A 21,333-nucleotide genomic window follows, 5' to 3' on the forward strand; every position below is an offset into this window, starting at 1 on the left:
GGTCCCCTGAGCATGGCCAGGGGTAGTTCCTGAGTGCAGAGCCAGGAGTGACCCATGTGCATTGCCAGGTGTGACCCAAAAAGCAAAAAAAAATTAAGGTAAGAAAGATTACATGACTTTCCTAGAACCAGGCTGAGAGTGAAAAGGCTCCATTGCAGACCATGATATTTGTCTTAAAGGTCTTTGTATTACTACTGATCAGTATTAATTCAGTGGAATATGGAGAGACAACACAAGGGAATAGACAGTATCAAACAATGAAAAACCCTTGGCCTTGGATTGCAAAAGCAATTATGAAGCTGTGGAAGGAAGCATAGGAGAAAAGGGGTGGAGTTTCACAGGTAGGTAGAGGGGTTGGTGGGGTTTAGTAGCCATATACATCAATGGCATAAATTTATACTATTACAATCTTGCATAAGCTTTAATAAAATTATTTTAAAGAGATTCTCTATACTAAATTCTCAGCAATGTTTTCCAGAAAACCCTGAAAGAAACCAGATGTTATAGGGTCATGATAATTTGTCATTCTTTGGCTATCCTTTGCTCTAATTCACTACTCTCACTATTCTCCTAAAATGACATCTAATTCAAATGCTGCCTCTTTACAGCATGTCAGTGACTGTTCCGTGCTCCCATTAAATTATACTATTTATCAGCCTCTTCAATATTGTCCATTTTTTTCTCAGCAAATGTCATCACTATTTACTCAACTTCTCAAGCTATAAACCTTGAAGTCACCAATTACCACAGTTTACACCAATATGTAATTAGTCTTGAAGCCCTGTCATCTTTCCCTTCAAAGTGCTTCTTACATATTTCTAATTGTTTAACTTGACTACTCTTCTCACTACTCTGTCTTCTTTTTCTGTCCTACATTTCTTTATTCACTTGGCAGTGACTTTCAGTTTTTTGCCTCGCCTTATAAAATCTTTAGTGATTTTCAATAGCCTTCAGGATAAAGTTGAGAATAGTAGACATGCTATAAAAGTAGTATCCTTTTGTATTTTTCTACCTTCTTCTCTTCTTACCCCTTTATGTGAATGTTTTTGTTAGTTGCCTCATGGCATAGCACATTTCCCTTTCATAACTCTCAACACTTTGTAATATAATTGCTTATTTGATTTTCTTTCTAGTCACACTATGAACCATGAAGTCAGAGATCACAGCTATTATGTTCACTGATGTATTTTAGTTCTTAGCTCTAGTATAGATTAGCCACAACACATAGAGTGTTAATGAAAGTCTCATATTATATTTCCCATCACACTATTAAAATTTATACTGCTGTTTAATTTTATTTTTGTGGGTTTGGGATATACCAAACACTGATTAGGAATCACTCCTTGTAGTATTCAAGGGAGTATATGTCATGCTAGAGATTAAACCTTGGTCTGATGTATGTAAAATAAGCTCCTTACCCATTGAACTATCTGTCTGGTTCCTTATGCCTATTTTATTTATTTGATTTGATTCAAATTTACTAAAAATGGAAGTAATATTTTGTGATTAATATTCTTTTGTATTATTATATATATTATAGATGGCTGGTGAATGTTTAGTGATTATACAGTTAAACTGAACTGGAATTTAACACAGCTGGTAGGGCGTTTGTCTTGCACGAGGCTGTCCTGAGTTTGATTCCTCCACCCCTCTCGGAGAGCCCGGCAAGCAACCGAGAGTATCTCACCTCACGGTAGAGCCTGGCAAGCTACCCGTGGCATATTCGATATGCAAAAAACAGTAACAAGTCTCACAATAAAGATGTTACTGATGCCCGCTCGAGCAAATCGATGAGCAACGGAATGACAGCGATACAGTGATACAGTTAAACTATTTATTTCATGAGTGACCAGGGAATGTTGTATAGCTAAAGTCAGAATTGCGGAGCATTTATTATCATAATACTAGGATGCATTGCAACCAATTGGGCTTTATAGTCCATGATTTTAAAGTTAATACTTGCATTGATTTTTAGTAACCTTGGATTTCAAGTATTGTCCACCCACCCTTAAAACTTATTCAACCTTTAGTTTTAATTGGGAATTACCTATAATTTGGTCAATGTATTAAATGATTTTTTTTTGCTTTTTGTGTCACACCTTGCGATGCACAGGGGTTACCCCTGGCTCTGCACTCAGGAATACTCCTGACAGTGCTCAGGGGACCATATGAGATGCTGGGAATTGAACCTGGGTTGGCTACGTGCAAGGCAAATGCCGTTCCCGCTGTGCTGTCCCTCCAGCCCCAGTATTAAATGATTTTTACAAAATCTTAAAATGACCTAGGTCTCTGTGTGTTATGTGTGAGTGTGTGTGTGTTTGTGTGTGCGTGTGTTTTAGGAATCTGGAAACTGAATTCAGTGTGGATATTATAGGAAGGTTCACATTAAGATGAGGTTTTTGATTTTAGCTTGCAAAGGTTCAGAGTAGTTTTTTGTTAGACTTTTTGTTTATTGAAAATATGTCTGTTAACACTGATTCTCTTTTCCTGATCCAGAATGTATGTAGATATCATCAGTCACAAATAGTATTGCAAGTAATGGACTCTAATTCAGCTCTTCTGTAAGCACCGTGATACTTGCATTGCTCAAAATATTCCTTATGTCAGGAAACGTATTGATTTGTTTTCAACAGACCTAACCTAAATTGGTATTTTTTAATAAAATGTAAACATACCAATTGTTTTATAAAAACGTATTTTATCAAACCTGCATGATGTCTCTTTCAAGAAATGATTCTTTCCACTCAGTTTATTTGTATTTATTGAGTGAAGAGGGAACTAACATTGAATGATGAGAATACTATTTCCACGTCAAGTATTCTGTCTGAATGACAACCCATTTTACATTGGAGAATCCAGGGTGAGAATTGTGACAATATTCACTGTCTATCAACAAATACATATCTGATTTTTCCATGTAAAACCATTGACTCTCTTCTACACCATTTATGATCCTATATCAATTCCAGCAGAATTTAGAAATAGATTAGATAATATGGTACATTTGATATTCCAAAAACAGTAACAATAAGTCTCACAATGGAGATGTTACTGGTGCCCGCTCGAGCAAATCTATGAACAACAGGATGACAGAGCTACAGTGCTACAATATGTGTAAAATAATTGAAATAAGAGTCAGTATTATATTCACTATTATAATCACACTATTAGCTTCTTAGTATCTGACTCATGGCATGTTGTAAATAAATACTTGTTGAAGGAATAAAACATATGTTATACTTTTTATTGTTCATGTGTTTTATTTCTCCATATTTTTATATGCTGCTTATCAAATTTTTGACACTTTATTCTCTATAAGGGATAATTACTTTCTCTAGCACTATAAACTTGTTATTAATAATTTTTTTAATTTTTATTTTTAAAATTGTTTAATTTTTTATTAGAGAATCACTGTGATGTACAGTTACAAACTTATGAACTTTTGTGTTTGCATTTCACTCATACATATCTTATACTTTGAGCTAAAACTATACAAGTCATACTTAGCATGAAGACAAATTATACAACCAAAATTGTTTGTGCCACTATATGGGCATACATGCATACATCAGTATAGATATAGTTTATAAGATCATAGTTGTAGTAGAAAGACCTGGGTTTAAATCCTAACTTTACCATTTAACCTGTATGATTTTCAAAGATTTTGTTTTGCTCATCTAAGACTTGCTTGTAACCCAAACATGAAAACTTGTAACTATCTCACAGTGATTCAATAAAATTAAAACAAAGAAAAAAATTGGCTTGCTCTCTTATAAAATGGAAATTAGAGCAGGAGGAAACTGGGGACATTGGTGGAAGGAAATGTTCACTGGGAAAGGGATGGGTATTAGAACATATTATGACTAAAACCCAAGCATAAAAAACCTTGTAACTATATATCCCAAGTTTATTTAATTTTTAAAAATTTAAAAAGGAAATAAGATCATACTAACCTCAAAGATTATGGGGAAGTTTAGATGAAACATTAGTGCAGTTAGCAGAGACTATGGGATAGATAACGTTATTATGATAATGTAGTGTACTTCTTTGATAAATGCTAAATATTCCAAAGTTAGAAATACTTAATATTCTAAAATTCAATAAATACTAATAATTCAATAATCCAACTACTAATAAAAATATTGGCTATAAAAATAAAATCATCAGTATAATAGTTGTATACTTTAAAAACTAAATTATTTTCAATTAATGCTTCAGAAACAAGTTGTCCTTTGATATTGGACAATTTTAGACTTAATCAAATTATTGTTATTTATTTAATTTATTTTTATTAAAATTTCTTATGACGATATCATGATTTACAAAGTTATTCATAGTTGAGTTTTAGGCATACGGGGTCCCAACATCAGTTCCAACAACAATATTCCTAGTTTCCCAAGTTCCCAGTGTCACCAGTGTTTTCAGGTGCCCAGGGTTTTGGAGGCGGGGGGTCTGCTTCTGATAGAGCTCAGATTTGCCATGTGCAAGGTAAGTGCCCTATCTTCTATACAATCTAAATGACCTATAACAGTATATTTTGAGTCTTATTTTGTGTAAAGCACTGTCCTAGATGACAAAAATCAGGCCAATTCATTACCCTAATAGAGTTTCTGATTTAGAGCATGGAGACCGATGAGTGGCAAGTAAATGGCTAAATATTTAGTCATTATTCAGAGGTAATCAGGTGATCAGTACCCCGGAAGGTGATCAGGGCTCTGGAGGCAAATTAAAATCTGATAATGAGCTTTGGGAGTGCAGTATTGTGGGAGAGAGTTTTGTATTTAAGTTAGTATGGTCTGAAGTGTCTCTTTTGGTAAGGTGATATGTGAGCATACATTTGGAGATAAATGAGCCATGGAGATACGCTGAGTAAGAGTATTACAGGCAAAGAAACACAGAAAGTTTGAATGCAGATCTGGAGGCACAAAGATTCCTCGAATGTTAGAGGAACACCAAAAAGCAGTTAATGGGATGTCATTTTAATATTTTGCCAAATGACTCACCAGTGTTATAAAAAACAAAGTCATTTTCCCAGTGTCAGCTATTTATTTCCCTCTAGAATAGATTTGGCATAAGATGAGCAATTCAGAGATCAGTACTAATGGGAAAAGATTAAAGTGTTTATAGCCAACTCATTAAGAAGATATACATAACATAAGCAATTTGAAGACTATATTTATCAGTTTCATTCAAAATTTTGGTAGGGAGCAGTGAAATTCCCATCTGAGGACTTGATTGCTGCCTTCCCTTTAAGAGAAAGGTACAAATTAGCAAATCAGTCCAAAGAGATTATGGTCTCTGCTGGAGGTATAATTGTTTGAAGGTAGTGGGAGGTAGGAGAGTAGTTGAATTGAGTGAGCAGGTAAGATTTTTAGAAAAATAGAAGTGAAATAGAAGGACATTTTAATAATGGAATTAATATCCATATTATTTTTAACACACAACACTTTGATATGAGAAAAAGAATTTTTATTAAACAGATCATTTGTATGAATAATACTGTCCTAATGGAGAAGTCCTGAAAGTAACTTCCTAGGAAGGAGTGATTACAGCATTCATTTTATTATTCATTTATATTTATATTTATGTCCTGCATATTTCAAAAAAGAGTGCAGCAGGCCACAGAACCATGAATATAAAACAAAATAAAAAGAAAATACAAAGATAAAATAATAACAGAGGGGACAAAAATATCAAACTTTGATAAAATTGTCTAAACTGTATGCCACAAGATCTTGCACAGTTAACTAGAGAGCAACCTCTCATATTTAGCTCTGAAGATTTTCGAAAAAATAAAAAACAGATGAGGACATGATTAATTCTTTCTAGTACAGTCGTTGTAGAATAAAAACCAACTAGAGGTATAGAAGAGGTAGGAGAGAAATTTTGCCTTCTCTGTGGCAGCAGATTCTGAGGTGAAGCCAATTACCACACATACCGGTAATCATACTGCTGTGAAAATCTTCTCGCCTTGAATATGCAAACATCTGTAACTTGTTTTTAGCCAACAAAATATGGCAACAGTAATAATTTTTCACTCTTATGTCACATTTTTATAGAAAATTCTCTTAGCTAGTAGGAGTTAGAGATTCTGTACTGCTGACTTTGGTGAACTGGGTAGCCGTGCTACGAGAGGTCCTATGGTAATATTCAAATGTCAAGAAAGTCTGTTGCCTCTCAGGCAGAGCATGACCCTTACCTAATGGCAAGCATAAAAATGAGACTCCAGTCACAACTATGTAGGGAAAAGTTCTTCTAACAACAACTGTGAACTTGGAAGGGAATATTTCCTGTATTACGTCTCTGATGATAATCACCAGCCATTATCTGGTGATATCAGGGAGTAGTTTATCTAGCTATGCTGGATCCTGAGTGGAGCCTACATGGATTCTTGAGACATGAAACTGTGACATGATTAATTTATATCTTTTTTTTTAACCAGACTACTTCTGGTTAAAATGACTACTTCTAACAATAGCAACAAAACTCAGGTATCAATTCTTAATAGGTCTCCAAGAAAAGTTTGGAAAATAATTTCCTTGAAAATGTTCACTTTTTAGAGGTGGCCTAAATTTAGATCTTTGTTCAAGGAGGGTAAATAAGTAGTCTCTAGAATCATTTAAGACAGATACAGAAGCAGTTTAAGATAGTTATATGAGCAAGAGTTTTTCCATGATGTTATTCAATGTAATTTCATTCAACGGTTTATCATATTGATTCTGAGAGCAGTCAACAATCCCAGTTGAAATTATATGATGTTTTGCTTAAAGTTTCAGTGTACAAGAAATTAAAGATGTTGTTAAGTTGCTACACTTGACTTTGGCATGTTAATTCTAACACTATAAATGCTGTTACTGTCCACATGGGGCTGATTTTTACAGTATCCATCTACACTTTTGAACTTTGAGCACTTCAGGATATTATTCTTACTGACTTCTAAGTAATAATGTTATTTGCTAAAGTTCCATTACATAAAACACATAACGATATGTCCAAAAACAGTTAAACCCTATTCTTACTGTTTGTTATAAAATTCTAAAAGCTTTTTTAAACTTATTATTAACCCACAAACTTGTCCTTCTTGCTTTAACACCTGTGAAAACAGAATAGTTTCTCACCTGTAGCATTAGTTCTTTACATTTTATTGTAATCGTTTTAAATATTAAGATGGGTGGTGCTTTTTGTTTTACAATGCAGTCATAAAAACAACAATGTTTCAGAAGCTCAATTATATGTAGCATGCAAATTAACTCCCTTTATTCAAAATTAATTAATTCTTTTTGTGGTCATGTAAGAGACTACTGGAATAATATAAGTTTCTCAGTTAGAGTCAATAATAGAATTGTAAGACATTTTACACCTTTCCTCTTTGTCATACCACAAGGAAGTCTGGCTTATTTATTTTTCATACCTGAGTGAGTAGTAACTTTTCTCTCTCTTTTTTTAATGAATCACCATGCAATGCACAAGTTACAAAGTTGTCCATAATTGGTTTTCATTCGTACAATGTTCCAATGTCCCTTCCACAGTGCATATTTCCCACGGACAAATGTCCCCAGTTTGCTTCCTGCCACTCTCCCTAGCCTGCTTCCTTGGAGGCTCTCTCTCTCTCTCATTGTATTTCTCATTCTCTCTCTCCTTTTGAGCATTTTGGTTTGCAGTACATGTACTGAAAGGTTATCATATATGCTTCTTTACCAACTTTCAGCATGCAGTTCTTATCCAGAATGTTCATTTCCAACTCATTGTCACGGTGGTGCTTTCTCTATCCTAACTGCCTTCTCTCTCTACCACTTGAGGTAAGCTTCCAACCATCTGTCAGTCCTTTAGTCCTTATTTCTACTCTCCTTGTTTTATACTATGTGTTTTTTATCCCGAAAATTAGTGCAATCATTCTATTAGCCTTGCCCCAAGGGGTTCCTGAACAGGAGGAAACTTAAAACTTAAGCTCAGAACAAGCTTTCTTTGAAGTGGGGGACGTTGTCAGGAGACACAGGGAGTCCCTCCCAGCACCTTTGAAATTAAATGCAAGGATGCAGTGCTGCTGGACCCCTATGGTGAAGTTTATTGCCCATACCACACTAATAGTACTCAGACACCTCTGAGATTATACCATGTCATATTTAGGTGACCACATATTTCATGGTATCAAACAGGGTGGGCCATGGGCAAGACGTATAACTTAACCCCACCAGCTCTCACAAGTTTTATCCTCTAGTACAGTGGGTAGGAAGGATGTTTTTCTTGCATATTGCCAACTTGGGTTCAATCCCCTGCATATCATATGTTATCTCAAGCCCTACCATTAGTTATACTTCACCAGAGATTCAAGAATAAGCTCTAAGCATGTGACCCAAAACTACAATTAAACAAAATAAAAAGAATTTTTTGGGGCTGGAGCGATAGCACAGCGGGTAGGGCGTTTGCCTTGCACAGGGCCAACCCGGGTTCGAATCCCAGCATCCCATATGGTCCCCTGAGCACCGTCAGCAGTGATTCCTGAATGCATGAGCCAGGAGTGACCTCTGTGCATCGCCAGGTGTGACCCAAAAAGCAAAAAAAAAAAAAAGAAATTTTATCTTTAACAATAAATGACCTTAAAAATTAATGACTGTATCATCGATAAAGAAAATAATTTGAATAAACAAGCCAGATATTTCATTAAAACATTGCTTGTGATTTCTGACCCCAGTGCTTCAGAAAATGTCCTGTAGAAGCAGCCAACTTAACAGTGAAAAATACAAAAACCAAGCAATATAGTTCAAACATTCTACAGTGAACTAATCAGTTATTTTGATCAGGATTTGTTATAACAGTTAAACTAAGTACTAAACCAATATGAATATTTTTATACATTTTTTCTCCCACTTTATTTAAACACTGTTATTTACATGTTGTTCATGATGATCTGTTACAGGCATTCAATATTCCAACCCCAATCTCACTACCATTCTCTCCATTTTCCCAAACATCCCCCAAACCTACCCTTGTAGAAGGCACACAATAATTCATTTTATATTGCTTATTACCACTAAATGACTAATGGAATGGGCAAATTATTTTCATAGAGAAAATGTATGAAAATAATCTTATCTAACCATGAGAACATTAATTCCTTGCCTGAGGTTTACTAAGCTGTTGTTGAAAGTTAATCATTCTATGTTAATATTTTAGTTAGTCAAGATTGGTTGCTTTCTATGTTACATCCAATCCAATCTTGTGTGCTGTTACTGGGATGTCAGTATTGTATAATTTGGAAATGTCTGTCCAGAAAATCCAGAATATTTAACTGGCAGTCTAGACAGATAAATGGCGATGGCTTTAGGGATTGGGAGAGGCTACCCAGGTTTTATTTGGATGTGACTGTCCCACCTAGCTCAGAGATTGTCCCAGAGGTCTCAGCCAGTAATGGGCATCAGAGAAAGTTTTGCATCTAGTTTATCTTTTTGCGATTTATTTATGAGTCTCTGGCACAAGGCTGGTAGATGAGCTTACATGGTGGCAGCAGTGGGGTGTGTGGGTGGCTATTGAGTCTTCCAAATGTTTGGGGAAGTAGGGGGAGGTAGCCCATCCCAACTTTATGAAGGCTTGGTGTTTTCAGTCACATACCTGAAGTTTTGAACAAATTAGATCCTCTGTGCAGCTCAGTCCTAAATTGGTGAAGTCCAGGTGGTTATTTGTTGAATTTTATAGGGAAATTTATTCAACCTCTTAGGTGCAGTAGCTTAGATTTGTGAGTAAAACTGAATAAAAGAGTAGATTAATAGGAAGAAAGGTTTATTTTGCATGTGCAGCAAACTTCATAGGAAAAAAGTGAAAACTCAAATACTATTAGCTTTTTAACTTATATACCACCTTAACACATGGTGCTTTCCTGTGGAGAAGTAACAAAACAATCTAGAAACTGGTTGCGCTCATAGTAGTACTAAGCTGTAAAAAGGTAAATATAACTTCATCCTTTCTAACAGCTGCATAGTATTCCATTGTGTAGATGTACCAAAATTTGCATATAAGTGGATCAACATGGAAAGTATCATGTTGAGTGAAATGAGTCAGAAAGAAAGAGACAGACATAGAAAGGTTGCACTCATATGTGGAATGTAAAGTAGCAGAGAGGTATGAGCTTGCAATGATGCAGCTTCTGGCAGAAATTTCTCTGGACTTAGTTACTAAAATACTAAAATACAGAAATCCAAAACCTCACGGTTGCCATTGTGGCCACACGACATCATATCTCTTCATTCTAAGCAATGGAAAACAAATTATCAAATGCTTCCTTTCCAGCAGGTCCGACTTTGGGGGGGGGGGAACTCCAAACAATAATAGTGAGTTTTTTGTTGAAATATTGAATTTAATCAAAATAAAGTGAAATTTCAATGGCCACTCAACATCTTTATTGCAAACCACAACACCTAATCAGAGAGAGAGAACAAAGGGGAATTCCCTGCCATAGTGGCAGGGTGGGGTGGGGGGAGACGGGACTGGGGAGGGGGGGAGGGATGTTGGGTTTACGGGTGGTGGAGAATGGGCACTGGTGAAGGGATGGGTTATCGAACTTTGTATGGGGGAAGCATGAGCACAAAGATGTATGGATCTGTAACTGTACCCTCACGATGACTCTCTAATTAAAAATAAACTAATAAAAAAAATAAAGTGAAATTTATCAGCTATACAGGCAGGGTGGGGGGCTGGGGGGCTGGGGGGTGTGGGAGGTTTACTGTGGTTCTTGGTGGTGGAATATATGCACTGGTGAAGGGATGGGTGTTCGAGCATTGTGTAACTGAGACTTAAGCCTGAAAGCTTTGTAACTTTCCACACGGTGATTCAGTAAAAAAAAAAAAAAGGCACATATATGGGAAAATTATGTGACATAAGGGTCATTTTAGTAAGGTTCATTTCTGTAGGTTCTTCTGACTACCTTTCTTCTATGCCCTGTTATACACAGAAGAGAGAGCATGGAGAACAGAAATTTATATTCATTTTAAGTAGAAAATGATACTGTAAAAGGTTTCTGCTCTTCTTGCACTTCTAATTTGCCTTAAGTTCAAAACAATATTTATGTTAAATAGTATATTTTGGGGTATCAGGTCCTGATCCTATTAATTAATAAAATTGTGATTCATCACTATACAAAGTATTGTTTTCTTGGTGCACCAGAACATTCTCATTAAATCATTAAAAATCTAATTTATTTCAGAGATACATTCAAGACAATCAACTTTTAACATAGCATAGGTCCCATTCATACGTTACTTAACTATCGTATTCTGTCTCTATCTTCAACACTGTCACTGTCACTGTTATCCCGTTGCTCATCGATTTGCTTGAGTGGGCACAAGTAATGTCTCCATTCTGAGACTCATTGTTACTGTTTTTGGCATATCGAATACACCACGGGTAGTTTGCCAGGCTCTGCCATGAGGGCGAGATACTCTCAGTAGCTTGCCGGGCTATCCAACAGGGGCAGACGAATCGAACCCAGGTCAGCTGCGTGCAAAGCATATGCCCTACCACTGAGCTATCGCTCCAGCTGCCTCTTCAACACTATGAATAATAAATATTTTACTCATTATCCTGGATAACCATGAAAAAATATGATCAATACAATATTGGTAATAGCAATACAAATAGTAGAAATTTCCTGAATTTAGCTTTTGTAGCAATCCTTCTCTGATATTATGTTTTTTATAGTTAAGGAATATGAGGCTTAGAGAAGTGAAATAGTGACTGATAGTTGCATATTTACTAAATTAAAATTACAATTAAATTTTTCCCTTTGCTTGTATTTTTAAGTAAGTTTGCTCATCTTTAAATGGGGACAAATAAAATCACTCTGAAGAGAGAATAATATTTCATATGATCCAAGCATAGGACACTAAGTAAAGAGTTTGGCAGATATTACTTAACTTTGCTAAATTCCTTTTTCCTTATCTTGAATTCTTGACTGATAATCTCATATATTTGTTTATTGGAAACATTGAATTAGACTTGAGTGTCTCTTATCCATAGTAAATTATTAACTTATCAGTGTAAATTATTAACTATTGTTATGGCAATAGCTTTAGTAGATGTAGTAGTTAATTACCATATTGCTATCATAGTTGTTTTAGCATGACTATTAATTATTTTCATAGGCCTAATGAACCTTTTAGGCAAACTGGGTGTACCTTGTTTGAAATGCCTTGAGGGGCACCAAAGACCTAATTGAGTTAAAATGTTTTTCCCACAGATGTGGCATACAATTCCATCATTAGCATTTACCTCTAGACTTTTTGAATATGCATGCACACACATTAGCTACTATTAACCCATCCTTGTGGAGAACAACGCCCTTAGGGAAATGAAAATTGGGTCAGTAAATTTTAATAGAAGTGGGGATTAAAAAATATCATTGCCATTTTCACTGGAACTATTATAAATTCTCTCCTTTTCATCCCCTAGCAAACCCATTAAGAAGAACAATGTTCTTTTATAGATAAAACTGAAAATTGGAAATAAGCACCAATAGAACTCAAACTGAAATATCTCTAACCTTTGTGTCACTATTGAGAAAATGGCTAAATTGTGAGTGTTTTTTTTTTCTTTTTTGTGTCACATATGGTGATGCTCAGTGGTTTCGGACTGCACTCAAGAGTTATTCCTGGCATTGCTTGGGTACCATAGGAGGTGGTACCGAATCCCTTGGTTGTGTGCGAGGAAAACACCCTCCCCATTGAACTATCGCTACAGCCCCATGGGTCTTCTATCTTTTTTCTCTTTGGGTCACACCTGGCAATGCACAGGAGTTACTCCTGGCTCTTCACTCAGGAATAACCCCTGGCAGTGCTCAGAGGACCATATGGGATGCTGGGAATCAAAACTGGGTCAGCCGCATGCAAGGCAAATGCCCTACCTGCTGTACTATTGCTCCCGCCCCGGGTCTTCTATTTTTAATGTAACATTGGCTTGAAAATTTCCAAATGTTTAAAAGTATAGCTATTTCTTTATTATTTTTTCCTTACTATATTCTTTTTTTAATTTTTTTTTATTGAGTCAACATGTGGAAAGTTACAAAGTTTTCAGGTTTAAGTCTCAGTTATACAATGCACGAACACCCATCCCTTCACCAGTGCACATATTCCACCACCAAGTATCCCAGTATAGCTCCACCCCGCACCCCCACACCCCTAGCCCCCCAACACCCCTAGCCCTCCACACCCTTAGCCCCCCCCGCCTGTGTAACTAATAAATTTCATTTTACTTTCACTTTGATTGCATTCAATATTTCAACAAAACTCACTATTATTGTTTGGAGAGTCTCTCCCCTAAAGTCGGACCTGCTGGAAAAGTAGCATTAGATAATTTGTTTTCCATTGCTGAGAATGAAGAGGTATGAGGTCGAGTGACCACACTTAGCGGCCTCTCGGTTTTGGGTTTCTGTATTTTAGTATTTTAGTAACTAAGTTCAGAGAGATATCTGCCAGAAGTTGCATCATTGCCAACTTGTATAAAAGTATAGCTATTTCTTTAATACCATTAAGAAGATAGATGATGATGATGATGATGATGATGATGATGATGATGATGATGATGATGATGATGATGGTGACGACGATAGTACTTGCTAAATGCTGGCATTCCACTATCATATATCCTTAAGTTAACCATTGTCCTATTGGTTTGTCATTGATACTCTATAGTCTGTTGCTGGAGATCTGTGGCCTGCCTTCTCAAGGTCCATTGCTCAGTGGTTCTTTGTTAGTTTTTTTCTTGTTCTCAGGCCTTGTATGTGAAAGCTACTGTGTTCCTGCCAGGAACAGTTAAGGACCTAAAATGGCTACCTTCTGAGTGTAGGGTTAGAGAGTAGATTACCTGATTGGTTATTCTCTTTTAAGTGTTATTTATTCTGCTGCTTATTTATGTCTATTATCTACTTGACTCAAGTTGTCTAGACCACTTGTAACTACTAGATTACCTGGTTCCCTTCTTCTCCTTTCCACACTAAATTTAGGTCTGTTGAAAGTTGTCATCACATAACTCTCTCAGTGGATTTGCTCAGGAATCAGAAGGGATCCAAGATTTAACTTTTCCACAATCAATATTAACCTTTTGTTAAAAATAAATTAAGACATTTTTTCTTATGTACTCTTTTTTATTTAATCACCATGATCAACACTTACAAAGATTTCATGTTTGAGTTTCAGTTATACAATGATTGAACACATATCCCTAGTATCTTAAAATTTTTTAATTAGATGCTTAAATTTAGACATCTGAAAAATCACATAAACACCCGAATTCACATTCTTTTTAATTCCTTTATGTAAACACAATGATGAGTATCAGCTACCTTTTTCAAAAGAGCATATTCTTTAGGTTATATAATTCACTACTCTTTGCTGTCTAAACTTTAACCCATTAATTCATTTATACCATCAGTATGATGCTTAGAGCATACAATTTTATACACAATAATTATTTTACATGAGGTAGGTTTTTTGAGATATCATTAGTATACAAGAATGTGTTTATATATTATCACACCACCATACCCCTTAGTAACTCTTTCATTTCTGTCCACACCCCCCTTAAACCCATGCTAAACTTAATTCTTTGGTCAGAGAATAAAGGATTGTTTTCATTATACATTGTATATTTCTTTTATTATTTTTTGATTTAGTGCATAGAAGTGAGACCATGTGGTATTTGTCTTTTGCCATATGATTTATTTTGCTTATATTGACACCCTCTTATTCCATCTTTGTTGCAGCAAAGTGTGGCTCTACTTTCCAATAGTTTAGTAGTATTCCACTGAGCCATGCTAATAACTTCTGAGTGACATCTGTTCAGAGTTTTTACACACTTTCTTACACTGTTAAGCTTCTCTCCCATTGATTTTTTATTACTTGTTGATTTTATTTTTTTAACTTTTTTATTAAATCACACTATAGAGTTGGCTGTAAGTTCACCCTTCATTCTAGGGTGGGTCCTGTCATGAGTGATCTCAAGTGCACAATTAGTGGCATGGAAAAGTCAAACCCATAATAGTAGGGTTATAAAAAGCAATTGAACTCTAATCCCTTCAAAGGTGTCTCCAAAGTAACAACTTTATCTTATGTCCAACAAATCCAAAATAAACCATAATTTCACCCCAGGAATTATTCAATTTAACATCAGACAGGCATGCTCATGGGAGAGCCTGGCAAGCTCCCCATGGCGTATTCATATGCCAAAACCAGTAACTGTGATGGGTTTCATTCTCCTGATCATGAAAGAGCCTCCAATGGGGCATCGTTGGGAAGGACGAGTAAAGAGAGGGTTCTAAAATCTCAGAGCTAGAATGAATGGAAACGTTACTGAGACTGCTCGAGAAATTTGATGATCAATGGGATGATGATGATGATGATGATGATGAAGATGATGATGATGATGATGATGATGATTGTAAAAAATACAAAGGCGTGTGTGGGGGTGGGATGATGTGTGTGTTTTGTTCTCGGGCTTTCGGGGCAATTCTCTCTCACGAGCGCTGCTCGAGTTCAGTGCTCTCAAGCTGCTGTGCATGGACCAGAACGGGATGGCTCCTCCTTGTGCTCTGCTTCTGTGTGTGCCACTGTGCTCTCTTCGTTCTGTCTCTCTGTCTCTGTTTCTGCAGTCTCTCCTCTGTTCTTTTCCTACCTCTCTCTGTCTCCACTTCCGTGTCTTCTCTCTTGCTTCTGTGTCTTCTCTCTCCACTTCTGTGTCTTCTCCTGTGTCTTCTGTTTTGCCTGTGTCTTCTCTCTACTTTTATCTCTTCTCCTTGCTTCTGTCTTACCTCTGCCCCTTCTCCTTGCTTCTGTCTTCCCTCTCCCCTTACAGTCTTAATTTATATAGCAATTACATAGGGTGGTGACACAAAGGTGGGTTGAACATTAACAAATCAAAAAAGGAGGGTAAGACCATTTCTCCAGGAGATTAACAAAATCTCATCTAAGAAGATTACTCCAGACTGCTAGGAGATCCACTCAAGGGTGGGATCCAAACAAGGGTGTGTAGCTTTTTCTTTCCTCAGCTAGTATTCCACTTAAATAGTTATAGTAAATTTACTTCTAATATTTCTAGCAATGTCATTCTGTATGAACACAGTAAGAGATATATCAGACTTAAAGTTTGGTTCTTCCTGAGGACATTCACTATATATTCCAGAGCACAGTATTCAGGCCAGGTAAGCCTTCCTAACCCCATCAGGGTGCTAGTCTCATCGTTACTTTTGGATCATGACAGCATTTGTCTATGAACATGTTCTCAACTTATAGTTGAGTATTGTGGTGCTTTGGCCTGGCCGATTTCGATGCCAGGGTAGCTCACAGATTGCCCTTGCTCCATTCTGTTCCTCATTGAGACTCTGATTTTGGGGTGCTAGGAACTAAGGGCAATTGAGTTGAGAAAGCAGATGCATGGGGGTAAGTATTATTGGAGTCAATCAGCTCCTAAGTTACAAAGCATAATATTAACTGTTTTCCTGTGTCCATACAGAAAGGCCATTACTTAAAGGTAAACTAAGTTCCCTGTGTCAGGGCTAAAAAGAGAAACCCAATGTTATCCTACAGATGATGATGATGATGATGATGATGATGATGATGATGATGATGATGATGATGATGATGATGATGATGGTGATAATGATTTTATTGAACCACTGTGATATAGAACCTTAAAAAGCTGTTAATGATTGGAATTCAATCATACAGTATTCCAATGCCCATCCCTCCAACAGTGTATGTTTCCCAGCACCTGTGTCTCCAGGTTCTCTCCCATCACTCCCAAACCTTCACCCACTGACTGTCTTTATGGCAGGCATTTTTCTCCTCTCTCTCTTTTTCTCTTTCTCTCTCTCTCCCCTTTGGACACTGTTTGCAATATTAATATGGAAAGGTTATCAAGAAAGTCCCCTTACCTACTTTTAACCCTCAAATCTTGTCCAGTGTGATCATTCCCAGCTATTATTGCATAATGCTCTCTTCTCTATCTTACCTACCATCAGTCCCACAGTTTTTTCCAACTATTGACATGTCCTCCTAACCCCTGTTTTCTCTGGCCATAGTCTTCTAATATATATATATATATATATATATATATATATATATATATATATATATATATACTGTTTTATATACCACAAATGAATGGAGTCATCCTATATCTGTCCCTCTCCTTCTGATTCATTTCACTTAGCATGACGCTCTCCATGTCTATCCATTTATAGGCAATTTTTATCATCTCACACCACAGAGACTGGCACACATCCAAAAGAACCAAAGCAACTAGTGTTGGTGTGGATATGGGGTGAAAGGGACTCTCCCTCATTGTTAGTGAGAATGTCGATTGGTCCAGCCTTTTTGGGAAAACAGTATGAATGTTTTCCAAAAAAATTAGATATTTAGCTCCCGTATGACCCAGCAATACCGCTTCTGGGAATCTACCCTGGGGACCCCAAAACACACAGGAGAAAAACCATCTTTACCCCTATGTTCATTGCAGCACTATTCATCATAGCCAGAATCTGGAAACAACCTGAGTACCCAAGAACAGATAAATGGGTAAAGAAACTATGGCACATCTACACAATGGAATACTATGCAGCTGTTAGGAAGAATGAAGTCTTTATTTCTTTTTTAAAATTCATTATCTTTAGTAATGTCAATTGGAAGTCTTCATCAGGAAGTTTAGAATGTTCTTAACTTGGGGTAGAAGGTACTGCCCAACCTTTTTCCTTCATGAATAAGTTCAGATGATTTACTCCTTTTCTTCTATGCATGAGGTAGGGTATAAGAGTCTATGACTCGTCATCAGGACTCATTAATGATTGATAGTTTCCAGTTGTAAGTTCTAGACAATGATTGTGGTTCTGAGTTTGTGTGGACAGAGTGAACTCAGGAATTTGCTATACTATGTCCTCTGCTACAGAGAAAATTATGCAAGGTTTGCAGTTGTTAAGGTGTGGCAATCACGTATCAAAGACTGTGTAGTGCCTATTAAATCTATAGCACTAACAGGAATTACATAGTTATCTAGGGATTTGCCATGGTCAGCACCTGGTACTTACTGTAGTTCCAAGTTCAAACAGACCTGGTTAGTTTTGTCATTAGTATCCCTTGTTGCAACTTCACAAGTGTTTGTCAAGTCTGTGACACCACCTTTAATTGGATCAAAACTACAAAGATGTACAAATTGATATGTTTAGCTCCTAAATGGGCCCTTCGGGAAAACACTGTGTAAAAATTAACACACTTCTCAGACATTTTGTTATTTTAGTTTTTTTGTTTTACAGCTTAAGTATGCATGTTGTAGTTTCCTGTCTTGTAATGTCTCGTGTATGATTTTTGGTCTCTGGTCCTGTCCCAAGATGTTCTCACTGGTCTGGTCTCAAAATGTTCATGTTGGTTTGGTTCCATACTGTCCAATTCTCTTAATGGTCCACTATTTGTTGCTGGAACACTGTGATCTGTCTCACACTGCTGTTGTCTGATGCTGTTTGCCCTTTGTTGTTCTTGTTCTTTAGCCAAGCATGTGTGCAAGAACTGATGCTTTTCCTGTGTTCCACTCAGGCACTAGTAGGGTCAAAGAACTCCCTTTTAAGTATTATTTATCCCTGACCTTACATATTTCCAATATCTGTTTGACTGGCTGTGCCTCTTAAAGGCAAGTATTAAAATGACCAATTGGATTATTTAGATTTCCTGGTGTCCATTTCTTTCCCACATCTCTTAACTAGATCATCACACTGGATGATTTGATGAAATACTGAGGATTGAACTTAAGACCTCATGCATGCATGCACTTTAGCACTGAGTCATAGCTTTGGGATATGAAATTGGTTTCTAGTAAACTGAGGCATGAACGTGAAGACATTTTCATTTCAATATTTGGCATGGAAAATATGTTCACATATATCATTACATTTCCCCATTATTAAAGAAACAATTCTTGTTGGAAAAATCTAATATAGCAAGGGATATATAAAGCATCTTTTTCTCATTTTGTAAAATCTGAGATTGGTCTTAGGATGTTGAGGAAGTATATATAGAAGTTTGGTACTAAATTTAGCATGTCTCTTAAAACTTGAGGCCTATCATAAATTATTTTCTTTTCATTTTTCCCTGCCTTAATTTTTCTCTATATTATTGTGAGTGGGTTCTACACTCAAATTTGAGCACCTTCAATTATAGAGATATTTTCTGAGCTTCAATCTGACTTCCATAAGCTGAAACCTGGCCTTTTATCCTGGCTATTTAAAAAGCATTCTTTTTTATTTAAAAAAAAGAATTTTTAATTAGTGAATTACCATGAGGATACAGTTGCAGCTTTACACATTTTCGTGCTTGTGTTTCCATCATACAATGTTCGAGAACCCATCCCTCCACCAGTGTCTATTCTCCACCTCCAATGAACCCAGTATCCCTCCCACCCCCCAATCCCATCCCCCCACCACACCCTGCCTCTGTGGCAGGGCATTCCCTCCTGTTCTCTCTCTCCTTTTGGGTGTTGTGGTTTGCAATAGGGGTATTGAGTGGCCATCGTGTTCAATCTATAGTCTAATTTCAGCACACATCTCCCTTCCCAAGCATTCTTTGAGAGAGCAAAGTGGTCATTCTGGTGGGGATTGTGAAGCTGTGGTGTATCACATTTGAAACCTTACCAGTGAGAGTATTGCAAACCAAAGTGCCTATAATGAAAGAATTAAAAGAGTAGTGTCTGTTTTAGAGACAGGCTGGTGATAGGAGGGAAACTTGGAACATTTATGGAGGGAAGTGGACCCTGGTGATGGGATTGGTGCTGGAACATTATATGACTGATAATTATGAAAAAACTGTAAATCACACTGCCTTAATACAATTTTTGAAATAAAAAGTCATTCTTTTTAACAACTTTTTAGTTACTTAAACCCTTGCGTTCTGAGACAACAGAAACTAAATCTGTTTTATTTTCTACACATTAACCCTATTAAAATCTGAAAAGTCAAGATCTTTCCTACATTCAAAGACTAACTCCCGGATGGAGCATGATATTTATGACATGATTTTCAAACCCTCAATTATTTTAGAAATTAATTCTGAAGATTCTAGAATAGAATGCTAATATCCCTGTCATTATTACACATATGAGAAACTATATCTGCACTGTAACACTGTCGTTCCATTCTTCATCGATCTGCTCGAGCGGGAACCAGTAGCATCTCCATTGTGAGACTTGTTGTTACTGTTTTTGGCATATTGAATATGCCATGGGTAGCTTGCCAAGCTCTGCAGTGCGGGCAGGATACTCTCGGTTGCTTGTTGGGCTCTCTGAGAGGGACAGAGGAATCGAATCCAGGTTGGCTGCATGCAAGGCAAACACCCTACCCACTGTGCTATCGCTCCAGCCCCAGACTCGATATACTACAGCCAATGCAACTCTTGATGATAGGTTGTTTTTGCTCAAAGAAAGCCCAGAAGTGAGAAAAATCTCACCCAAATGAATAGAAAGGTGGCAAAAAAAAGAATGCTGAAAAGGCCTACTGGCTCAGTAATCTGTCTGAACTTATAGGACAAGATGCAAAAAGAGCTCCATTTAGATTACCATGGCAGAAGATGAACAAAGACTATTGGAAAAGCAAACAAGACATTCTCTGAGTCCTTCAACCATACTTAATCTGTGATTGAAAATATTCCAGATGCCAAAAAGTTCGTTAAATACCAGATATGCCTTGTACATAATGAAACAATTACAAGCCCTATTAAGATTGTCAATGAGCAGAGCTTGAGCGATAGCAAAATGTGTAGGGCGTTTGCTTTGCACGTGGCCAACACAGGTTCGAATTCCAGCATTCCATCATCCCCTGAGCACCGCCAGGAGTAATTCCTGAGTGCAGAGCCTGGAGTAACCCCAGTGCATGGCCGGGTGTGACGCAAAAAGAAAAAAAAAGAAAGTCAATAAGCTATGTGAAGGCCGTTCTGATGGGAATTCAGGCTATAGAAGAGAGCTAACATGCAAATATAGGTACTCAACAGCAGTTAAGAAAATGTTTGGGAACACTAGAGAAAGAATAGAGTAGGTAGGGTGCTTGCTTTGCATGAAGCTAACCTAGTTCCATCCCCAACACCACCAGCAGTAATTGCTGACCAAAATGCTAGGAAGAAGCCCTGGGTGTGGCCCAAAAATAAAACCAAAAAAAAATCGGGGGGACAAAGAACGAGGATTGTGTAACCAAGAAGTTAACATTGAGGCTACCAAAGCTAGCAAGACTAGCAAGACTAGAAGTGGAAAACTAACATCACAGAAATGTAGTATTTCAAGATTGCAAAAAAATTGGAAGATGATAGGGGCTGGAGAGAT

The 21,333-nt window shown here is 36.8% G+C and overlaps 1 protein-coding gene across 1 annotated transcript in view; it reads left to right on the forward strand.

Annotated features, from left to right (window-relative positions):
- Positions 1-21,333, forward strand: part of IL1RAPL2 (interleukin 1 receptor accessory protein like 2) — a 663,031-nt gene that overhangs the window by 167,030 nt on the left and 474,668 nt on the right. The gene's annotated exons all lie outside the window — the stretch shown is intronic.

The sequence above is a fragment of the Sorex araneus genome, chromosome X (genome assembly GCF_027595985.1).
Source record: "Sorex araneus isolate mSorAra2 chromosome X, mSorAra2.pri, whole genome shotgun sequence".
Classification (NCBI taxonomy): Eukaryota; Metazoa; Chordata; class Mammalia; order Eulipotyphla; family Soricidae; genus Sorex; species Sorex araneus.